Raw genomic sequence first — 6,084 nt, forward strand, 5'->3', positions numbered from 1 at the left:
GTGCACGAAATTGTGATCATCAACAATGGCGCCAAAGGACTTGGAGCTCTTAAACATGAATTACACTTTGTCACAATTCCGCACAACTAACCAGCAAGTGCACTGGGTCGTCCAACTATAAACGTTACGTGAGTAAGGGTCGATCCCACGGAGACTGTCGGCTTGAAGCAAGCTATGGTCACCTTGTAAATCTCAGTCAGGCGGATTCAAATGGTTATGGAGAATTGATAATTAAAAGATAAATAAAACATAAGATAAAGATAGAGATACTTATGTAATTCTTTGGTTGGAATTCAGACAAGCGTATGAAGATGCTTTTTTCCCCCTGAACCTCTGCTTTTCTATTGCCTTCTTCCAATCATTCATACTCCTTTCCATGGCAAGCTTTATGTTGGGCATCACCATTGTCAATGGCTACTTCCTGTCCTCTCAGTGAAAATGTTCCAAATGCGCTGTTACCGCACAGCTAATCATCTGTCGGTTCTCGATCATGTCGGAATAGGATCCATTGATCCTTTTGCGTCTGTCACATGCCCCACAATCGCGAGTTTGAAGCTCGTCACAGTCATCCCTTCCCAGATCCTACTCAGAATACCACAGACAAGGTTTAACAGCAGAGCTCCACACCTTAATCTATGGTGTGTAGAAACTCCACCGTTGAAAATACATAAGAACAAGGTCTAGGCATGGCCGAATGGCCAGCCTCCCAAAGAGGGTTCAATCATCAAAACATGATTCCAGGATGATCAAAAGATGAAAATACAATAGCAAAAGGTCCTATTTATAGATAACTAGTAGCCTAGGGTTTACATAAATCAGTAATTAATGCAGAAATCTTCTTCCGGGCCCACTTGGTGTGTGCTTGGGCTAAGCATTGAAGCTTCCATGTGTAGAGACTTTTCTTGGAGTTAAACGCCAGCTTTTGTGCCAGTTTTGGAGTTAAATGCCAGAATTCTTGAGCTGACTTGGAACGCCAGTTTGGGCCATCAAATCTCGGGAAAAGTATAGACTATTATATATTGCTGGAAAGACCAGGACGTCTACTTTCCAACACAATTGAAAGCGCGCCAATTGGGCTTTGTAGCTCCAGAAAATCCACTTTGAGTGCAGGGAGGTCAGAATCCAACAGCATCTGCAGTCCTTTTTCAGCCTCTGAATCAGATTTTTGCTCAGGTCCCTCAATTTCAGCCAGAAAATACCTGAAATCACAGAAAAACACAAAAACTCATAGTAAAGTCCAGAATTTTGATTTTTATTTAAAAACTAATAAAAACATAATAAAAACTAACTAAAATATATTAAAAACATACTAAAAATAATGCCAAAAAGCGTATAAATTATTCGTTCATCAGTGGCTACTTGATGAGGTACCAGAGAGACGTCCTATGGCAATATCTAATCGTGTAGAGGAGTAGCAGATGGTGTTCTATCTTTCGATGACGTTCCACCTGACTTGAGTTTTGAAGACCTAGAACGTACTTTCCCTTGCTTTAGTAGTTTAGAGGGACTAGTTGAGTATAGAGTCTAGGCTAGCCTAGGTGCCAGCTTAGGGACCTCTTGAATAGGTCAGGACCTGGGATATTATATGTATATATATGTATATAGTTATTATCTAGCTATATCTAGGGGTGTTCTAACTAAAATTCTATACTCTGATAAAAGCTGGATCAGGGAATGTTATCAACTGCTTGAAATGTATTTATGTGTGGTTGTTTATAACTGTTTTATCTGTTATCAGTTATGAATTAATTATGAATAAATCTGTCTACTAACCCAATCGTTTTAAAAAAAAAATACCCCGCAAGTTAACTACGTTTTTAACAACGAATCAGGCTCATATGATAAATAATAGATAATAATTAGGAAGACAAATTGGTAGCGCTTAGTTTCTGGTATGATCTGTACATATTGAAAATTGGGTCGTTACACTCATCATCAAGAGCTAAGAAGGGAAAGGACAAGCAACCTGTGGAACGACTCACATTTGATGAAAGAAGATTCAAGTCCAAACACAATGAGCGCACCTTCTTCGGGTAAATGATAAGCAAGGATGTAGTCCCGGAGGTACCTTTCAAGCTAAGAAAGGAAGAATACCCTGAGATACAAAAAGAGATTCGGAAAAGAAATTGGGAACTCCTCTGTGATCAACCTCAAATATTGAGCATGATTCTCATTCATGAATTCTATGCCAATGTCATAAGGGAATATGGGGATGAAGAACTATACAAAAGTTTTGTCAGGGGAGTGGAGGTTGATTTTATCCCAAGCTCGATGGTGCACGAATTGTAAATCACACTTTTCACAACTCGTACCACTAACCAGCAAGTGCACTAGGTCGTCCAAGTAATACCTTACGTGAGTAAGGGTCGATCCCACGGATATTGTCAGCTTGAAGCAAGCTATGCTTATTTTGTAATTCTTAGTCAGGAAATCAATGATAAGAGTGATTATATTTATGAAGAGTAAAAAAGCATAAATTAAATAGTACTTGTTATGCAGTAATGGAGAGTATGTTGGAGTTTTGGAGGTGCTTTATCTTCTGAATCTCTGCTTTCCCCTTGTCTTCTTCTTCACCCACGCAAGGTTCCTCCTATGGCAAGCTGTGTGTTGGTGGATCACCGTTGTCAATGGCTACCATCCGTCCTTTCAGTGAAAGTGATCCAGGTGCGCTGTCACCGCACAGCTAATCATCTGTCGGTTCTCGATCATGTCGGAATAGGATCCATTGATCCTTTTGCGTCTGTCACTACGCCCAACACTCGCGAGTTTCAAGCTCGTCACAGTCATTCAATCCTTGAATCCTACTCCGAATACCACAGACAAGGTTTAAACTTTCCGGATTCTCAAGAATGCTGCCAATGGATTCTAGCTTATACCACGAAGATTCTGATTAAGGAATCCAAGAGATACTCATTCAATTGAAGGTAGAACGGAAGTGGTTATTAGGCACGCGTTCATAGGTTGAGAATGGTGATGAGTGTCACGGATCATCACATCCATCATATTGAAGTGCGAATGAACATCTTAGATAGAAACAAGCGTGTTTGAATAGAAAATAGAAATAATTGCATTAATTCATCGAGACACAGCAGAGCTCCTCACCCCCCAACAATGGAGTTTAGAGACTCATGCCGTCAAAGAGTACAAAGTTAAGATCTAAAAATGTCATGAGGTACAAAATAAATCTCTAAAAGTTGTTTAAATACTAAACTAGTAACCTAGGTTTACAGAAAATGAGTAAACTAAGATAGATACTGCAGAAATCCACTTCTGGGGCCCACTTAGTGTGTGCTGGGGCTGAGGCTTGAGCTTTACACGTGCCTAAGCTGTTTCTAGAGTTAAACGCCAGGTTGTAACCTATTTCTGGCGTTTAACTCCAACTTGTAACCTGTTTCTGGCGTTTAACGCCAGAATACAACATGGAACTGGCGTTGAACGCCAGTTTACGTCGTCTATCCTTGAACAAAGTATGGACTATTATATATTGCTGGAAAGCCCTGGATGTCTACTTTCCGAGTGCAAGGAGGTCAAAATCTAACAGCATCAGTAGCCCTTTTTCAGCCTGAATCAGATTTTTGCTCAGCTCCCTCAATTTCAGCCAAAAAATACCTGAAATTACAGAAAAACACACAAACTCATAGTAAAGTCCAGAAATATGAATTTTGCCTAGAAACTAATAAAAATATACTAAAAACTAACTAAAACATACTAAAAACTACATGAAATTAACCCCAAAAAGCGTATAAAATATCTGCTCATCACAACGCCAAACTTAAATTGTTGCTTGTCCCCAAGCAACTAGAAAAATAAAATAGGATAGAAAGAGATCAAGAAGCAATAATATCTCAGAGTTTTAAGTGAAGCTCAGATTCTAATTAGATGAGCGGGACTAGTAGCTTTTACGCTCAGTCTCAAGCATTTGGCTTGACACCTTCACGCCACAAGCACATGGTTAGGGACAGCTTCGTTTAGCCGCTTAGGCCAGGATTTTATTACTTTAGGCCCTCCTATCCACTGATGCTCAAAGCCTTGGATCCTTTTTGTTACCCTTGCCTTTTGGTTTTAAGGCCTATTGGCTTTTTCTGCTTGCTTTTTCTCTCTCTTCTCTTTTTTTTTTCTCGCAAGATTTTGTATTCACTGCTTTTTCTTGCTTCAAGAATCAATTTTATGATTTTTCAGATTATCAATAATATTTCTCTTGTTCATCATTCTTTCAGGAGCCAACAATTTTAACATTCATAAAATTTAATATAAAAAACATGCACTATTCAGGCATTCATTTAAAAGACAGAAAGCATTGCCACCACATATAGATAATTAGAATTTTCCTTATTAAAACTCGAAAAAAAATTGCCTCCTTATTCTAAAAATCTGCTATTTTATTCATGTTTAATGATGATGAGAAAAATAAATTATAGCTTAATTTGCGATAAAATTAAAATAGAGATACTAATTACTACTACTCATATATGACTTCTAAGGTAAATTTCTAATAAGAATAATTATCACAGAGTTAAGGCTAAGATTAGAACTCAACAACCCTGAATTTGGGAGGTGGATGCCTCTTTAGCCTGTGGAGTGCTTGGCCCTTCAAAAGATAGCTTCTGGTGCTTCAGTTCCTTCAGTTCACGCCCTTGCTCTTCCTGTTCTCTAAGCAGTTTGCAGAGCATGCTGTTTTGATTTTGTTGTTCTTCTTTTAGTTGATCCACAGCTTCTTGCAACTTGGTGACAGATGCTTCTAGGCGCTCCCAGTATTCAATTTGAGGGATTTCCGGGAGGAACTCCTGTGCTCTCCTCTTGATGGGGTCGTCCTGCACTTGTTGTCCTTCTATAGACTTTTTGGTGATTGGTTGCTCAACTGAGATATACTCATCTACTCCCATTTTTACCCCAGCATCTTTACATAACAGAGAGACCAAGCTTGGATAAGCCAATCTGGCATCTTTGGAGTTCTTGTTTGCAATTTTGTAGAGCTCACAAGCAATCAGCTGATAAACTTCCACTTCTTTTTTCAGCATAATGCAATGAATCATCACTGCTCTTCTGATGGTGACCTCAGAGCGGTTGCTAGTGGGCAGTATAGAGCACCCAATGAAGTCCAGCCAGCCTCTGGCGACTAGTTTGAGATCTCCTCTTTTGAGTTGGTTTGGGGCACCATTTGTGTTGGTTGTCCATTTGGCTCCAGGGAGGCATATGTCCTCTAGGATTTTGTCCAAGCTCAGGTTTGATCTCATCATTCTCCTATTAAAGGAGTCTGGGTCATCTTGCAGTTGAGGCAGCTTGAAGATCTCCCTTATTTTGTCAGGGTGTGTGTGAATAATCTTCCCTCTGACCAGAGTTCTATAGTCATAGAATGCGGTTCCAGCTATTCTCTGCCTGTCCGTCTGCCACAGATTTGCGTAGAATTCCTGAACTATATTTCTTCCCACCTTTGTTTCAGGATTAGCTAGGACTTCCCAGCTCCTGTTTCAAATTTGCTCTTGGATCTCCGGATATTCGTCTTCTTTTAGATCGAATTTAACTTCCGGGATCACTGACCTTAGACCCATTATTTTGTAGTAATGGTCTGAATGTTCTTTGGTTAAGAACTTCCCTTGATTCCAAAGTGGTTTTGGAATATTCTCTTTCTTGCCTCTTGAGTTGGTTTGTTTTCCCTTAGGAGCCATGATCTTAGTAGGTATTGGCTTAGTGATCACGGACAAACACACCAAACTTAGAGGTTTGCTTGTCCTCAAGCAAAAGAAAGGAAAGAAGAGGGATATGAGGAGAGCCAAGTCCGAATTGTGAAGGTGGGGGGAGGCCGAACCAGGATTTAAGGGAAGGGGGTGGGTTTCAAAATTTTGAAGATATGATAGAAGATATGATTTGTAAAAGATAAGTATTATAGGAAAAGGATGAACTTTAAAATTTAAAAGACATGAATAATATGAAAGATATTTGAAAAAGATAGCTTTGTTTTCAAAAAGATATTGATGAATTGAAAAAAAAAATTTGAGAAGGAAAAGAGATAGATTTGTTTTGAAAAAGATTTGAAAAGAAGTTGAAGAGGATAAAAAAAAAGGTTTAAGTTTAGAATTAAGATAC

The sequence above is a fragment of the Arachis ipaensis genome, chromosome B07, assembly GCF_000816755.2.
Source record: "Arachis ipaensis cultivar K30076 chromosome B07, Araip1.1, whole genome shotgun sequence".
NCBI lineage: Eukaryota > Viridiplantae > Streptophyta > Magnoliopsida > Fabales > Fabaceae > Arachis > Arachis ipaensis.